Source organism: Tachypleus tridentatus, chromosome 5, assembly GCF_004210375.1.
Source record: "Tachypleus tridentatus isolate NWPU-2018 chromosome 5, ASM421037v1, whole genome shotgun sequence".
Classification (NCBI taxonomy): Eukaryota; Metazoa; Arthropoda; class Merostomata; order Xiphosura; family Limulidae; genus Tachypleus; species Tachypleus tridentatus.
The window spans coordinates 32,597,181-32,615,336 of record NC_134829.1 but is presented as its reverse complement, the minus strand read 5'-3'; the positions used below and the strand labels follow the sequence as shown (position 1 = coordinate 32,615,336).

Below are 18,156 nucleotides of genomic sequence, written 5' to 3'. Positions count from 1 at the left end.
TCCTTTATCCCACACATGATTAATCATTATTTGGTTTCAATATTGTTATTCATAAATAGTTTTTTCTTGTTATGTACTGATTTTTAATAATCCTAACAATTATTAAGCATAATAATTTAATTTTGTTTGTGAAATATGGGGAAAAACAATGGTAAGCTACACAAAGAACTTACTTTTTTTTGGCTCAATCTTAGAACTGTCTCCAGGCTTACATTCTAAAGTATAAAGATTTTAGAAAGGTCTGATAATTGAAAATGTTTGATATTAAAGAATCACAACAGTGTAAACAGAAATTGCTTCTTCAAGTGGTGTGCCTATTGTTGGGTATGTGAATTGTTCTATGTAGTGTCACATACTTGTATCATGTAATATGTGTATAGATGTTCAGTATTCTTTGAAAAGTTTCTGGTGGTACATTTTTCACAATCTTGTTGTCTCACATTGATGAGCTTGATGGTGTGTTTAGTACTTTTCCATTGGCCTTCATCAGTTCTGAATTTCATTGCTTTGTCAACTCAGCAACTCTGGTAAAGATTTAAACTCATCAACTAAGCTCCCACAAAGTAGTGCTTAACAGTCAATTAGAACATATTTAGCATACAAGTCAATCCACTTACAGCTATAAATACTCTGCAAAATTACAAGCACCAAACCTAATAAAGGCAATCAGATGATTGTTGAAATGTTTTCAGACTCACTAGTCTCAAGGTAGCAAGTTCGAAGAAATGTACCAGAAAATGTTAGTTGTTGTTTACATGCTAAATTAAAAATGCCAACATCTTAATATTTCTAGCTTGTAGCTAATTGGATAAGCATGTAATATGCTTTGCTTTAGCACCTGCCTGTTTCTAGTTATATAAAATATGTAGACTGCATCAGCTCATTGTTTAGTTTACAGAATTAAAAAAAACAAACTTTTCTTCTCTAGAGTGTTCATTTAACCTGAAGACCTAAAGAATATCATCAAAAACTTACTATTACAATAGTTTTAAAATAGTGAAACACATTGATGAATCTTATTCATAATAAAATAAAATGGTAAGTATAATTAAAGTTGTGAATACCATGAATTGTGAAAACTTTGTGATAAATCTGGAATGTAGGTTGAAGAATAACATTTAGTTAAAACCTTCAAATTAAGTTATAACTATAATATTTAGTATCTACAATTCATGTTGTTTATCACTTGCAGGTATTAGAGTTTGAACTATTGCCAAGTCATGTATGGCCGTGTGGTGTTATTACAGTGTCAGCAGTTGGTCGTAAAGTGATCCATTTAGCATCAGGTAGCAACTTTTTTTATATCAAGAATGGCAGAGAAGTAATAAATATTGCAAGTAAGGCTCAAAGATCCATCTGCTACTATTTCTAATTTGTTGTTTTATAAAACATCTTCTTCAGAACTAGAAGATATAATCAGGAAAATCTGAAACCATTTTAGAACAAGAATTTGAAGATAGTGTAGAGGACAGTAAAATATTGGGTGAAAGAATGGGTGTCTCAAGCAGTAAGCTCAGTTCTCTAAATTCTATCAGTGACATCAGTACAAGTGATGCAACATGCAGTGTATCAACACAAGAAGCAGGTTCCTCACCACAGGAGTCTTACTCTTTAGTTCCACCAAATTATTGCAAAAACTATTGTGTGCCCATCATAGGGTATGAGGTTACAGAAAAACGATCTCGTTTCACGGTGAGTGTTTTAGTGTTTACAAGTTTTCAGTAGAGGAAAAAGTAATGGTGTTAGAAAGTAGAACTATAAATACATCCCCTCCCTCCCTCAAGCTTTTGTGTCGTTATTCAAAATGGACTAGTAAACACTGGAAAATAATAGATTAAGTGATGCAGTTTGGTCAAGAACCTATCGTAAGTAAAACACTTTTGAAGTAAAAATGTTTCTTTTATTGTTGTTGGGAACCAAAATTTTGCATTTAATCAGGATTATTAGGACTAAGAAAGTAGATAAAATAAAGCAAAAAATTTGTTACATTATACTAAGAAAAGCAAAAAATAATTGGCTATCAGATAAGCTATGTTTTTGCTTGTAACATAGATTTTTTGTTTTGTTTGTTGAAGACAATATAGTGCTCTAGATTTTAATTGTAAACTTTTTACACTCAACAATAAGTTGTTTTTATCTACCCACCTCATCTTAAATTTAGTTATCAGATTTTAGTATCAGTTTAAAGAATAGTTAACTTTATTGTAACTGAGGAAGTTTCCATGAGCATTTGAAGCAAGTTAACTTTTTTCAGTTAAGGAAATCATGTGGAATGTTTATGTAGAATGTAACAGAATTACAGGAAAGTTAATGTACTTGTTATAGTTTGGATCAAACACGTGAATCATTCCTCAACAATAAATGGTTTCCTGTTACAATGTAGTTTATAGAAAATATTTAAATTTGTCTGTTCTTGAGAAGTTTAAATTGTGGCATTTAAAGGGTAGATCACCTTTTATTGAAAGGCTGGACTTTAAAAAGAAAAGCAAGTGGAAAGATTTGGATATTTACAGTACCATACTAATGATGTGCGTCTCTTATTTTTTTTAAACAGAAAAATGACCTAAAATGAGATTTGTGATCTTTCTTTTAACATGTAAATATGCAACTCAAAGGAAACACCTTCTATCACCAATATTAAAACAATTTTTTTCATGTATGGATCTTTAACTTCATTTTTATATAGAAGTAATTTTGTATCAAACTTTTTTATCTTTATACCAAAAACATTTCTAGATTTAGTGCAATATAATTAGTTTACATTACTTTATTTGCCAAAACATAAGTTTTTTTAATTTTTAATAAATTTTAAGACAGCTTGTTTAAGTCATATGTGAAACATACACTTTAATTCAGATTACTTAATCCTTGTATTTTTAACAGCAATAACAAAACCTTTAGAATTGTGTATGTATATGGATATAATGCAGCTCACACTGAAGATACTAAATGTGGTTTAGTAAAATGTGTCTGTAAAATACAATTTAGATTTTGAATTCTTGTTGGAACAGTACTCACTGACATTATTTCGTTTTGAAGGTGTTTAAGATAAGAATTGAAGATCAGATAAGTGGAAAAAGCTGGTTTGTGTTCAGAAGATATACAGATTTTGTTCGATTAAATAGAAAAGTATGTTTATTTTTTTATTTTAGTAAAATTCCATGTAAGTTTATTAAATATATTCTAAATATAGAAAATAATGTGGAAAATAAAAGTTACAAAGTAATATATAATTTTTAGAACTGTTAATGTTTTTCATGTGTAACTACTACATAAGCAGTGAATGAAAGGTTAGAATTCTTTACTATATAATTATTTATGGTACAAAAATAATGTTCAGACAAAATAATTGAAAGAATTTATGTATTATAGATTGGAAGTTTATCAGGAGTGGGCAAATAAAAACTCTAACTCGAGTGCTTTCAGAATATGGGCCATTCTTTTTCAAGAACAAACATTCAGCATCTAGTATTTAACCCCACCATTTGTAGAAATTTACATATAAGAGTATGTGTGGGTTTTGAATAAAATAAATACTTATTTTCAAGCCTCTAGAAACCAAAATTTGTATAAGAACACATGAAAAAGCAAAACTATAAAGATTACTACTCAGCCTACCAAAAAATAAAAAAAATTAAATAGCTTGATTAAAATAGGTGTCTTACCACCATTGATAATATTACAATGTGGCTATCTATTAAGAATACTGTGAATGAACTGGATCAAGCTAGCAATTTTTTTGTTTGTTTATTTATTTATTTTTTGCTTTTCAGCTACGAGTGTTGTTTCCTGACCTCAGACTCAAACTTCCAGGTAAAAAGTAATTTGGAGACAATTTTGATCCTATTTTCCTAGAAGGTCGATTGCTTGGACTGCAATCATTTGTAAATAGTATAATTACTGAGAAATATCTCCTTAAAAGGTGAGTTTTTAACATAAGTATCAAACTTGTACCTTTGCAGTTTAATCAGCTGCAAGATACTTCATTTTCTTTAAACCTGTTGTTAAATGTTACCTCTGTGATATATAATAATAACAGGGCATGTCTGTGGATCTGTGTGTGTGACTACGATAACTCCAAGAGGAAAGAACCTAGAAACCTAAAATTTTGGACACGTACTAAGTGAATCTTGAGGGTTTGCAACTGGGTATTATTACTTAATTATGTGCATGTGCAAGCACATCTTTTTCAATCAACAAACTAGTGAAAAAAATCGCATTCGTAAATAATATGTGACCACCATAGCTCAAATAGGAAAGAACCTAGAAACCTGAATTTTGCACCCATGTTAAATGGACCCTGAAGGTATGCACCTGGATATTATTGCTTAACTATGTGTGTGTGTGTGTGTGTGTGTGTGTGTGTGTGTGTATGTGCATATCCACACCATTTTGTGTAAAAAGCCACATGAATAAGAAATGTGACTGCCATAGCTGCAAGAGGAAATAATCTAGAAATCTGAAAATTTTCACACATTATATGGATCCTGTGCATATTGGGATGCCCATCTTTTAATGAGGCAATCTAAAAAAACAAAAACACAAAGAAAAGTGGTTCTTTTATATTATAAATAGAAATTCCACACAGACACGTGTGTGCATGCACACGTCTATGTATGCCCTGAGCTTGTGCACCTGGATATTATTACTTATTCATGTGCATACACAAGGACATCATTTTTGTGAGGCAAGTTAGTGAAAATATGCAGGGAAAAATACGTGACTGTCATAGCACCAAGAGCAAAGAAAAGTTCATGTTTAGGTAACAGTGTGTTCCAACAGTGGCTTTAATATATAATCTCTAAAATGGGTTCACAATATATAATATATATATATATATATATATATATATATATATGCACGCAAACACACAGAGAGAGAGAGAGAGAGCAGTCATATCAGATGTGGACACTGTTTGTGTTGAAAGTTATATTTTTTATTAATCTCTGTATTAATAAGTAAAAACTAGTTTAAAACAATGACTTGAGATTGTTGTACAAAATAAGTTAATCATACAGTGTTAAGAAATGCAACCTTTTGCTGTTTATCATAACCCCAATGATAAGTTGAATGATGGTGAAGTGTGAGATAAGTTATCTTTATACTTAAGGTATAAACTCAACAACTTTTCACCACAAAATAAGTATATATTTTTTGGATATTTTAGTGAAAAAATTATTACAAATGCTTAAAGAGCAGAATCACTTGTATAATTATGCATCTCAGAACAGATGGGTTTCTTGTCATCGAGAGTTGTATAATTTAATTAATAATCTTTATACTTTTGTCTTTTTTTTTTTAATCTGTATTGAAGTTAGTAAGACTGAATTTACTAATTATCATATTTTGCTTGTGTTTTCAACAATAAGAGCTTCTACAGGAACCATTATTATTATTTTTTATTTTACTTACTTCTAAAATATAATTCTGAAGTTTTTATTTAATCATTTATATTTTGGTTTTTAGTAAACCTGTCCAAGAATTTATCTGTGCAGATGACCCACCTGGTCATGATGAAACTCTTGAAGACAGTAGAGTAAGGTTTTTAATATATCTCTGACTGAAATAGTGTATAATAATTCTTGTGATTTCTCTGTGTGCAACAGAAAAGATTATTTTGTACAATGGAACAGATTGTTGTATATAAAATAGCATTTCATCATTTTCAGCATATAAACTTTCCTAAGCAGTAAACATTTGGTTAAGTTGAACTATTTTTAAATGCCAGATGTCATCAACATAACATATGGATAATGCTTTATTTTATTAGATCTTTTGAAATTTTCTTTTTTGGCATATATTATATGCATTACTAATTTTAACATATACTCTTCAAAAAAAGAAACGCAAAAGGCAAAATTTGAGACATATTGTTAACAAGCTTATTCCGGGTAGTTCTGTATGACATGTGTGAAACTTTGCTGCTGAACATCCAAAGTCTGCAAAGGCGAAGTCATGTTAAACTTCAACTAGTGAGTGTGGACTCAACATCAATAATGAGTATGCCCCGTGAGCATCAATAACTGCTTGGCATCTCCTGCCCATGGAAGCGATGAGATGACGAATCACATCTTGTGGAATGGCTGTCCACTCAGCCTGCAAAGCTGCTGCAAGCTGAGGTAGAGTCTGCGGTTGAGGTTGTTGCTGTTGCAGACATCGGTTCCAACTCGTCCCAAAGATGTTTGATGGGGTTTAAATCTGGTGATCTGGAGGGCCAGGGAAGAACATTGATGTTGTGGTGTCTCAAGAAGACGGTGGTGAGTCGGGCTGTGTGAGGACGGGCGTTGTCATGTTGAAAAACGTCGTTGACGTTCACCATGATGGGTTGCACATGGGGCCTAAGAATCTCGTCGACGGTTGCGTACGGTCTGATCGGAAATCCTACGCAGCCCTGGTATGGTTGAGGCAGTAGATGTCGCAGTGGTGGTCCTATCCCGAAGGTGACGTAACCGGATGTAGCATTCTTGTGCAAGCGTGGTCACACGAGGTCTGCCAGATCGTGGACGGTCACAAGTTGATCCATGTTGTTGGTGACGATTCCATAGCTTTGTGATGGTGCTTGGGTGGACATTCACAGCTCTGGCAACATCTGATCGAGATTCACCTGCTTCCAAGCGACCAATGGCGTTGTTGCGTTGTGCTTCAGTCAGTCTTGGCGTAACTGTATTGCATGTCGATGGCTTAACAATGAGCTATGGAAACCGAGAACCTGTCACTTTTATAGGGATTTTGCACATGTTGCACTTGCAGAACATGCAGATCTCTCAAACAAATTTATTGGACATGAATGCGTTTTGGCGAAACATCCGATGTTTTCAAAGTGCACAACTTTTATTGTCATTTTGGTCTGACAATCAGTGCCTTAACACATGTAACATCATATACTCTGAGCTTGTAACATTATTACATATATTTCTCTTTAAAATAACAAAAATATCCCTTTTGCATTTCTTTTTTTGAAGAGTATATCTTATCAAATGTAATGTGTGCCAAATACTTTAATTTTTTAGTTTTTATCATTACCTCATACATCAACATCTCATAGTTTATCATCAATTTATTTGACCATGTGGTAATAATGGGGAAAAAAAAATGTATGATATAGTATCCAAAGAATTGTAGCTGTTATTTGTTTTCTGATTAATATCTAGTTCTTTTTTCTTGAACAGTACCTAAGTTGGCTTATAGAAAATCTAGTCATCACAGTTTCAAACAACTTCATTTGAACTGTTTCAACTTTTAAATTTTTTCTGTTATTATCATTATTATTATTATTATTATAAATTAGCAGAAAATAAATAATGTAATTGTGTTTCATATAAAGAAACATCACACAACTGAATGAGGAACTTTTGATTTATGAATGATTGAGAGTTGGTGTACCACTTGTCAAATGTCGTACTTGTTTAATTAAAATTGTTTTACTCAGTGTAAAAGATACAACTTGTAAAAACACAAACTTGTAATTAGCAAGTAAACATATTTTTTGTTTCTCTCTCTGACATTACTGTAAGATAAGAGACATACGTTTCTCACACTTTGAAAAGCTGCATAATATCCATCATTAGCCTATCTAGCTTAACATCCAATTTCAGTAGATCATAGTATGGTATATGCTGTCCAGTATTAAGAGATATGGCTAATATTATAATCTGTGTCATCCTAAAATAGAAAGGTACATCTCTGAACAAGATCTGTCACACTGTTATATATTGTGACATTCTCTGTCATTTTCCAGGCTGAGCTAGAAAAACCCAATGTTGTTCAAAACATTGCAGCTGATGTAGTACAAGTTTCATTTTCCATTGGAAATTAATGTGCTTCATAATACACAACAAACATTAGCTCTTTTTCATGAGGTTTTGTCTCAAAATTTATCTGTCAGTATTTTTAGTGTTGTATTTTTTTTTTGTTAACTAGAAGGTGAAGAACATCCTAAGCATGTGACCAGAACTTTGTATTTATGATTTAGCTTCATATATTCTATAAAAAGTAGCTATAAAGTGTTGAGTTCTTTTAAGACAAAATTGAATAGCAAGTTTTCAGGAAGTAATTGGATCTGTATTTGCTTATGTGCTTATCAAGTTATTTCATACAAGTAAATGGTTTGTTTTATATTTGTTAATGTTATTTGTAATGTAGATCTTATAATTTGTGACAGTGTATAAGTATTCAAGCTTTTTAAAATGTTAAGAGGAAATTGTTTGTTATAGTTTGCCTGAAGTGGACTTCAATTTATTTTTATTGTATCATTTTAAAAGAACTTGCCAGTGAAAGTACAATGCCACAAAAATATAAATTATGATTTGAATAATTTAAATGTATTATTTGGTATGATTATTGAATAAAATATTAATTTTTTCTGTGTGTGAATAATCTACACTTTGATGTTCATGTATCATTTGCTCTTCAAGTTTCTAATTGCAATTTTGAAATTGTAGGCATTTTGTGAAAGCTTGGAAGATACTGTCTACATACTAAGACAAAAACTAAGGGAGAAAGATGCAGAAATTGAGCTTTTAAAAGAGAAGGTTGCAAAGTTGAAATCTCAAAAAGAAATATTACTTAAATCTCTGAAGTGAGTGTTTGATCAATAAAAATTTCTTAACCATGTAGTTAAAACTTATTTAAAGTGGAGAGTATATACAATTCATATGGTTTGGTTTTTATAGATAATGATATTAATAAATAAAGGCCAACTAAACTTACATTCTTTAAAAGATAAGTTTTGTACTTTTCTATATTTTTAACTCTGTAAACTTAGTTTTAAAATAATCTGAGAGTTTATTCTGGGAAAAAAATGTGAAACATGATACTTTTTAAAGTCATCAAATTATTATGAAGTCAAACTTTCAATACTTAGAATGAGGCTTACTAAATTAAGAATTTAGTTTTTTTTACATGGCCTTTTTGCCATGTTATATAACTGAAAAAAAGTATTTATATAGAACACTTACTTTACTTTATTGCAATTAAAAATAGTTTTCATGTATTGTGCAACTACTGACTTCTAGTGGGTGAATGGGATTGTGTAAAAATATCTGTAACACTTTCACATCCAAATTGGATAATAAAATTTTTCATTTCTTACCAAACCATATAAATCATGGTTACAGTTATTTTTTTTTATTATGAAGGAAATAAGATGAAGTAACGTGTAAAGTGATCTGATATGGCCAGGTGGTTAAGGCACTCGCCTCGTAATCTGAGGGTCGCAGGTTTGAATCCCTGCCACACCAAATGTGCTTGCCCTTTTATCTGTAGGGGCATTATAATGTGATTGTCAATCCCACTATTCATTGGTAAAAAAGTAGCCCAAGAGTTGGCAGTGGGTGGTGATGACTTGCTGCCTTTTCTCTAGTCTTGTACTGCAAAATTAGGGATAGCTAGTGCACATAGCCCTCGTGTATCTTTGCACAAAATTCAAAACAAACTTGTAAAATTGAAACAACAAAGTTTGTTTATTTCTTAAAGTGATAAGAATTTTGAATTGAATGAATTCACTTTGGATTCTATTCTGAGAGGGATCAGATTAGATAAGAAAAAAAATCAGATCTATCAGACAAATTTGTAATGAAACCTTAATTTTTTTAGACATATTGTAATAATTTTATTTTGTTTTATATTTCAGATCAGAATGCTCTCTAACGACTCGAAACATGGAGTCACGTCCGCATGTGCCTGATCCATTGACATCTAGCCCCAAAACTCATCAAGTTCTTGCTTCGACTCTTCACTCTACTCCAGATATCAATTTTGTATCTGGTCACCTACGTCGACTACATCATCTCAACTTAACTTTAATCAACATGTAAGTAGATAGGAGATTGTTTTTCTCACCTTTTAGTTGTCTGAAAATCATGAAATTGAACTAACATTAACCTGAGGTATTGTTGTAGCATTTTTAAATTTAAAATATTTAATATTGGTTACATTCATTTAATGTTCTTTTTCCTCACAAAGTGGAGTTCCATTGTTCTGTATTAGAAGTAGAAGTTAACATTTTAGAAACAATTAGTTATAAGCAGGAAATAGATGTTCTGTCTGCTTTGTGTGTGTGTGTGTGCATCAATACATGCACACAGTTTAAAACAAAAAAACCATTGTAATGTAATGAAACTTTGTAGAATGGACAGCATCTACCTGTTGTGGAGATGCATGTCTAGAAGATAACGTTTCGAAAGTCTTCCGCCTTTCATGTGAAGACTTTTTGAAATGCTATCCTCTACACTTGTCTTCACAACAGACAGATCCATTCTACAAAGTCTCCTCAGGTACACTCTGCCTAAACAATTTGTTAAAGAATACTGCAATGTAAATTTTTATTCAAAAGAGAAATTAACCTTTGTTGCTACATATCTTTTTATAATGCTATGATCACTAAAGATTACACTTGTAAAGATAAGTTTTTGTCTATTATAATCAAGCCCTAGTTATTTTTGAAATGAGGTTTATGGAAATCTATATTTACTGTTCTAATTACAGGACAGCTTTATTCATCCATTCTAGACTATAGTGTTAATGGCCAGGTTTTCAGTAACTATTCTTGTTTGTTTTTTTTTGCTATCGTATGCTCTTTTAAAAATGTATTAAATTTTCAGGTTTGAAAAGGCTCCAAAAGGTTGCTCTTGGGAAGGTTTACCAGGTCTTACTGAAACTTGTGTGTTGGAAGAAAAATCTGCTGAACTTTCCAAAAGGTGCTTGGTTATTGCTACAAGATTTTAGGGCTATTATTTGTTGGTTAGTCACTCTAATGCCTCTTCTTGTTTGAACCAAGTATGGTCCAGTGGTTAGTTGTAGCATGGATCTATGTGTTCATCATAACTGTTCTGTTATCCCCTCACTCTCCCTAAAAAAAAAAAAAACAACAACAACAATTCTGTTCTACACATTGGGGCTATTTGTGTATTATAAGAGTGATGGTGAAATCCCACTGTTTGGTTTGACAAGAGTTGTCTTTTTTCATCTGTCACTAAAGTGTTTAAGATATCAGAAAATCTGTGACATTGATTAAGAATGTATAGATTTTTCATGTTTAAATACAGAGGTAAACTTACTTTATTAATGAAAATGTGAATGACGTTATTTTATTAGAGCATATATGACTATTTAAAACTACAAATACTTTAACAAAGCATACAAATAACAAGAAGCAAGGCTGAAGAAACTGTTAAAATCATAGAAATAAATGTAAATTTTCTTATGATGTAATTACTCTTAACCCTATGGACGTCGGTGCCATTTTTAAATTCTTTTCTGCATATGATACTTGATTACATTCAAAATTTAAACTAATTATTATCAATGTATGAAAATAAAATTTGTATTATGTGTTTTATAATTTGAAATTTTTATGTTATCTAAGTTTCAATTACTTTTGTTTGAAAGGAAACATTTTTAAACTGCAGGTTTCATATCATATGATCCACATACTTTCAAAAATCTCAGCATCATTTCTGTCTTGGACATAGCTACCATGTACAGACAGTCCTACACACTAAGTATGGGCCCGGCATGGCCAGGTGGGTTAATGCATTACACTGCTAAGTTAAAGACGGCTAGCGTAGATAGCCCTGTGTAGCTTTGCACAAAATTCAAACCAAACCAATTACTTTGTTTCAAAGGAAACCTTTCAAAACATTTTTAAACTGCAGGTTCCATGTCATGTGATTCCCATTCTTTCAAAAATCTCAACTTCAGCATCATTTCTGTCTTCAGATACACAAGCAAGCATGTACAGACAGTCCTACACAGTGTGTATGTTTGTTTGACCTGATTGTTATGCGAGATATAAAGTCCGCAAGATGGAAAACGGACAAATGTTTCAACACTTGACAGTTGCCACACCCAGCTTCTGTTTGTTGCCTTGAGGTCTACAATGTACATGTAGTTAGTTGGCAAAATAGCATATAGCTGTTAGAAAGAGTTCAGTTTAGACTGTTGTCTTCTACTAGCAGTTAATATGAAATTGGTTTGAAGTTTTTCTTAGCGTGCATGTAACTGCTGTTTGTATTGTCTCATTGATTGACTATACACAGTCATTGATTGACTATACACAGTCGTTTCTTAGTTAAACCTGTTACATTTAGAAAGACAGTTAAGCTGTATTTAGGTCTTACTTTTATATGTTAGTTAATTGTATATTAAGTTTATTTAAAAAATTATATGTGAAAGGCTTAATGATTTTTATAAATTTAACTTGTTGCTTGGATTTTGAAAGGTTATAAACAAGACAGTGTGTTTCAGCCATGTGTATTTGAGGGGAGTTTGCCGAAATAGCTTCGTAAAACCCTACAGGCATTAATTATTTGATGGATGTAAATGAAAATAGACAAAGAATTTAAAATTAAATTAAATCAAAAGATAAAGACATGAAATTATGCAAATAATAAAAAATATGACAATTTTACTGGATTTCTGTGAGGAATTGATTGTAAGGTATGTACATATTTCAGTTTGTTAATTTTAAACACTCGTTGCATTGTGTATTTATGGTAAGACAGAGTAGAGAATGTGGAAAATACAATATGAATATTTACCTTTTGAGGAATTGATTGTAAGGTATGTACATATTTCAGTTTGTTAATTTTAAACACTCGTTGCATTGTGTATTTATGGTAAGACAGAGTAGAGAATATGGAAAATACAATATGAATATTTACCTTTTAAAAAAAACTTCTGATGTGCATTTTATGAGGTTTTAGAGATATTGCAAATGTAAAAATTTTAAGATAAATAATAGTATATTTATAGTTCATATAAAACTCCCCCTTACAAGTGAACTATTCAAAATGCAAGTGCAAATAACTTCATTAAATAATGAATTGTTTATTAAAAATAATAGAAAAAATTGAATTTAAATGTTTTTTTATTTTTCTAAAGTTCCATACTTTTAGGAACTTTCTTGTCAAATTTGAAACATTTTCATGCACTAGTTTTATTGATATTATGGATGAAATATTATGAAAGCGACATTGTCTACTAAAAAAAACATTAGTAGCCAGTGGTTATAGGGTTAAGGAAAAGGTTATTCTTAACCTTTTTAGGGGTGGTATACATCGTTTGGAAGAACATTATATAATTTTCATGAAATGTCTTTCAATAACAAAAATAGTTCATGAAATTACTTGAATTTCGACAAGAACTTTCCTAAAAGTATGTAGTTTCAGAAAAATAAATATTTAATTTTTGTTTCCTATCATATATTTAACAAAAATTCTTTATTTTATGTAATTATTTTGCATGCAAGATGATTTCCATGTGAAGTACCAAAATGCTATTTCTTTTCATAGTTTCACATTTCATTTGCATAATTTCTAGAACCTTGTAACTCAATACTAAAACTTTTTTTAAGGTAATTGTTTATATTTTATTTTGCATTTTCTCTACTATATCACAAGCTCTTGAATATTATCGTCAACATACTGTGCAATGAAATGTTTAAAATTAACAAATAGAAATATGTAAATATCTGTCAAATCTTCATAGAAATTCACTGAGTAGTTGTCTGTTTCACATATGCCTAATTTTCACATCTTTATCTTTTTACTTGTAGTTTATTTTAAATTTTCCTTTAACATTCTTTGTTTTTATTTTTCTGATATCAATCTTGGCAGGACTTTATGAACAGTAGACTCTACACAGAGATCGTCTAAACAAGATGTTGCTTATGTACATCATGTTTACAAAGCTTTTTCAATCCAAATGTTAAGTTGAACTTCATCAAACCATTCAAATACTGTTTTTAAACAAAATGGTACATAATTAACTAAAGTATAAAATAAGACCTAAATACAATTTAACTGTCTCTAATTATTGTATATTTAGGTAAAAGCCACCATAAATGCTATAGTAAATCAAATAGACAACAATACTCCAAGTAGTTACACCTATTTCAATATGAAAACTGTGCACCAATTTCTAATTAACTGTTGGAAGAGTATAGTATAAACAGAGCTCTTTCTAGCTACTATATACACTTGTGGCAAAGGATAGAAAGTGCTCGTGGCATCCGTAAAGGTTGGAAAATGTTTCTCTTTCCAAGTGAATACAGCTGTGTCTTGTGTGTCAAAAGAGCATGTTTATCTTTGTTGCAGTGTAGACATTCATATACATGGTAAGCTTGTGTTTACACTCAGCTCCTACTAAAGTGGAAACTTTTCATATATTGTGGACTACATGACAAGAAAACTGTAGTTTAGTATTTGTTTTATGTTTCTTTTAAAATTGAAACTTGGATAACATAAAAATTCAAATTATAGCCTACATTATTATTTTAATTTTGTTTACATATGTAGAAAGTAACGTTATATAATTAAACTTTAAATGTGACTCTGTAACTTGCTTAGAAATAAATTTAAAACTGGCATTGGCCTGTTTGGGTTACATGTAGTAATGTGATTATGTACACTTAGAGAATAATTTGCAAAATTGAAAAGGTTATTGCAGAGACAAATATAATTGAACTGTTACAGAAAGAAGTAAAAAATTGAATTTTCTTTCTGTCATGTATTAATATAGTATTATTCTTTGGTATTATTAACCATTTTCTTGTAATGTTACAAAACTTTGGAAAGTTACACAAAATATTAAATTTTTGTTTATTTTATTAAAGTTCTTCATTATGCTTGAGTGCCACAAAAGAATCTTTGTTTGGAAGCCCTTTTCACTCCTGCCAAATATCCAAGACTCCTTTGGTCGAGGATGTTCGTGAAAGATACGGTGGTGACGGTTGCACTGAGCCAGAAGAGCGACTGTCACCACTAGGAGGAATTGAGGACATTGTCTGAAGATGAGGACATACCTGTTTTGTCTGAAGATGAGGACATTGTCTGAAGATGCTGTGCCAAAGGTTGACATAAGTTATGCAAATAGTGGTACTTCATGTAATGCTACCAATGAAATATCAAAATTGGATTTTCTTATGCGTTGATAGAAAATTTTATGTCTGAAAAAAGTGAGTTGGGACAGAAGCCATGCTGTGTATACATACAAGTGATAAAGTAATGCTTTCATTTTTATTATTCATATCACATCTTTGTTAGTTTAAATGGTTGATTTGTTTTTTGAGCTTTTTGTTGTTTGTTTTTATAGCATTAACTTAACAGATACATGTAAGAGAATAACTGATGAACAAGTTTGTGTTGTGGAAAGCATTGCTGTTATACGGGTATTTATTGTGTTGACACATGAGCTAGAAGGCAGACTGAGGTAAAATATTTATCAACCATCTTGTGAAGAAATTGACAATCTTTTTATCTGTGAACTATAACAAACCATAAACTTAGTGATTGTACAGATTTGTAGTGTGTGACAAAATTCATCAGTTGTGGAAATTTTCTTTATGTATGTTGGTGTTTTTGAAAATGTATTCTTTAGCAATATTTTTTTTAACTTAAAAAATCTAATTGGACTATTGAAAGTTTACACTAAACAAATAATTTAATGTTTATTTTATTTGTCATGAAACCATGTTTTAGTGAGTATTTTCTATAATATTGATCATTAAACTCCCAACAATATATCTTTTGTGAGTTTCATAACATGAATATGAAAACGTAGCAGAATTTAGTGCCTTGATATTTAATGTTTAACAAATATTTATTTGAAGTTTTGGTTTTTTTTGTAACATCAAAATAAAGTTGTAAAATATGAAAAAATAATTTTTCTCTATTTTGTGAGTTTCAAATAAAAACTGTTATTTTTGGATACTAAATTCTCAGTAATTTCGAGTTGTAAGTTTGTTGCATGGAAATGAAACCTACTGATTTAATAGCATAATTTTAATACTATTAACACAGAACATGTTAAGGATTAATTATTTATAATAATGTTCAGATTAAATATTCAGTTTTATTAAATATAATTAATTCTTTTGTGTATTAAAAAGAAAAAGTGTAGTAAGGAACTTACAAAAGTAGATACTGATGCAGTTGTTATAATCTTTGGCCAAAATCATATTTTTGTACTGTTTATATTTAATGATAAATTTTCTCATTTGACATAGGTATTGAGATTAAACTACTGTTTCTGCTATAAATTGTTTAGCATCTATACAAATTACCTAATCCCAGTCTAAAAAGCTCAACTTGGAAATAAGCTGTAAATAAACTTGAAATACTCTGCCATTTAAACTACTCGTTGAAATATACAAGTTTTTCAAACTTGATTAAACTTTAGTAACTGGTGTTTAAATATTTTGACACAAAAAATAAATAAAAGTTAAATTAAACATTTTTTGTAGTTTCAGTGCATATTTTTATGTTCTCATTTTTGTTTATTCTATAGATGTGTCCTAGGAACTTGTACTCTGTAATATTTAAAATCATTATTTAAACACCTTACAAACTTTGTACTTGCTTATACATGTGAAGTAATTTTTAATTAAAGCATTATGTGAATCCAGCATCTCAGTTTGAAGCATTATACTATTTAATTTTTTAGAGACAACACACTTTTTGGAACATGGAAACCCATTAAATATGAAAAACAAAAATGTGTTGTGTATGATAAACTGCAATTCAAGCTTGAGGTAACATTTCTTGTATAATTTGTTAAGAATAGTAGTAAAAACAAATTTTGAGTAAGTAATGTCTTAATTACTGTTGAAGATGCTTATAATATGTTATATACTATGTTATAATCTAGGGCATTAAATTCCATGTTTTTTATGTTTATTTAAGTTTTTTCTGCATTTAATGAATTCTATGATTAAAATATTTTTTTTTTATTCAGTTTGTTGTACTTCTTGTTCCTACAGTGGTTTTGGGAATTTTTTTCTGTTTCAGCCAAATGTTAGCATCTTCATAATTTTGGTTGGTTGATGTATGACATACTGTTTACTTGTGTTTGGTGAGTGTGTCTAGATATATCACACTTGTCCTAGGAACAGTGTTTATGTTACTCTAATTTTCTTTTTATCTGGATGATCCTGAACTTCCTAATGTGGTGGATAGATTGTGGAATCACATTTGTTCAGTTAACATTGGGTAGATATCTAGCCAAGATGAGTTTTTTTCCTCTATCATTATTTTTCATCAAACTGTCATTTTGACTTGCCATTTCTCTTCGTAGAGGTACTGAATTCGTTTTGAGTTTGTTTCATAAAGTTGCTTTTTACCTATGTGAGTTGGGTACTTTCTGGTTTGTGCAGTGGAGGATAATTCAAACTTCTCCCCTTTTATTTCACTATGGATTGCATTATAAGAACTTTTAAGCTTGTGCATGTTTTTTTTTTTTTTTCTACCTGTGTATGCTAATTTTCCTCATATGGGGTGAAGAGCTTACCTGTTTCAGGAATAGTGTACTGCTAGAACTTGTGCTTTGGTTTCTGAGCACACCAGTTGTTTCTAGGTGGTCATTTTCTACTTTGTTTCACAGTTAGGTGCTTAGGCTGACCCCTCCACCTATTCAGTATGGGATTTTAGCTTAATCTAGGAGGAAGTAAGAACATACTGGAAGTTAATAGTTTTTTAGATTGAAAATGTATTTTTGATAAGTACTTGCCTCTTTTAAAATGCTTCCTCTTCCCAGCTGTTGTTACTCATTTTATATCCTGCTAGTTGTCAAAAGTGAGGATTGAGCAGAAACATTAGAGGGAGCTAGCTGCACCAATATAGGTGATGCAGTACTATTGGTGGAGGGTGGTCACATGCTACATGTTGAAAAGTGGCACAGATATTAAATGCTTCAAAGGTTAAAATTTTTTAGCAATGCTTAGGAGCAGAAAGAGGATAGAGAGCATGTGTGAGAAAGGGGTAAGTACTTATGGCACGTGTAATTTAAGTGCAAGAAGGTACGACTAATGTAGTAGCTGAAAGTGAAGTGCATATACGTTTTATATTTACACATGTATGTTTAATATATAGAAATATATTTTATACAATAATTTTATGTATCTTAAATTCATCTGTCCACATAGCCATTTCTTAACTGTTATTTTTTTAACATCTTGTAAGATACAGAGGTACAAGCATTTATGTACAAAATGATAACAAATGTAATAAAATAACATTTTCATTAAAAAAAGTTTGAATATGTTTCAAGATATTTTTAACACTGTCAAGAAAGTACCTATATTACTCCAGTTATTTTGTGGTTATTAATAACTGATAAAATAACTACAGCAAGAGATGCACTTGTTAACCTATATACATA

At 30.5% G+C, this 18,156-nt stretch overlaps 1 pseudogene across 1 annotated transcript; it reads left to right on the top strand.

Annotated features, from left to right (window-relative positions):
* The first annotated feature begins 1,191 nt into the window (after positions 1-1,191).
* On the top strand, positions 1,192-14,931 carry LOC143250862 (uncharacterized; annotated as a pseudogene). The gene is made up of 9 exons (XR_013028382.1): positions 1,192-1,286; positions 1,402-1,692; positions 3,040-3,129; positions 3,774-3,922; positions 5,467-5,536; positions 8,442-8,578; positions 9,632-9,811; positions 10,602-10,697; positions 14,615-14,931. The product of XR_013028382.1 is annotated as an uncharacterized LOC143250862 (transcript).
* Positions 14,932-18,156: the final 3,225 nt, after the last annotated feature.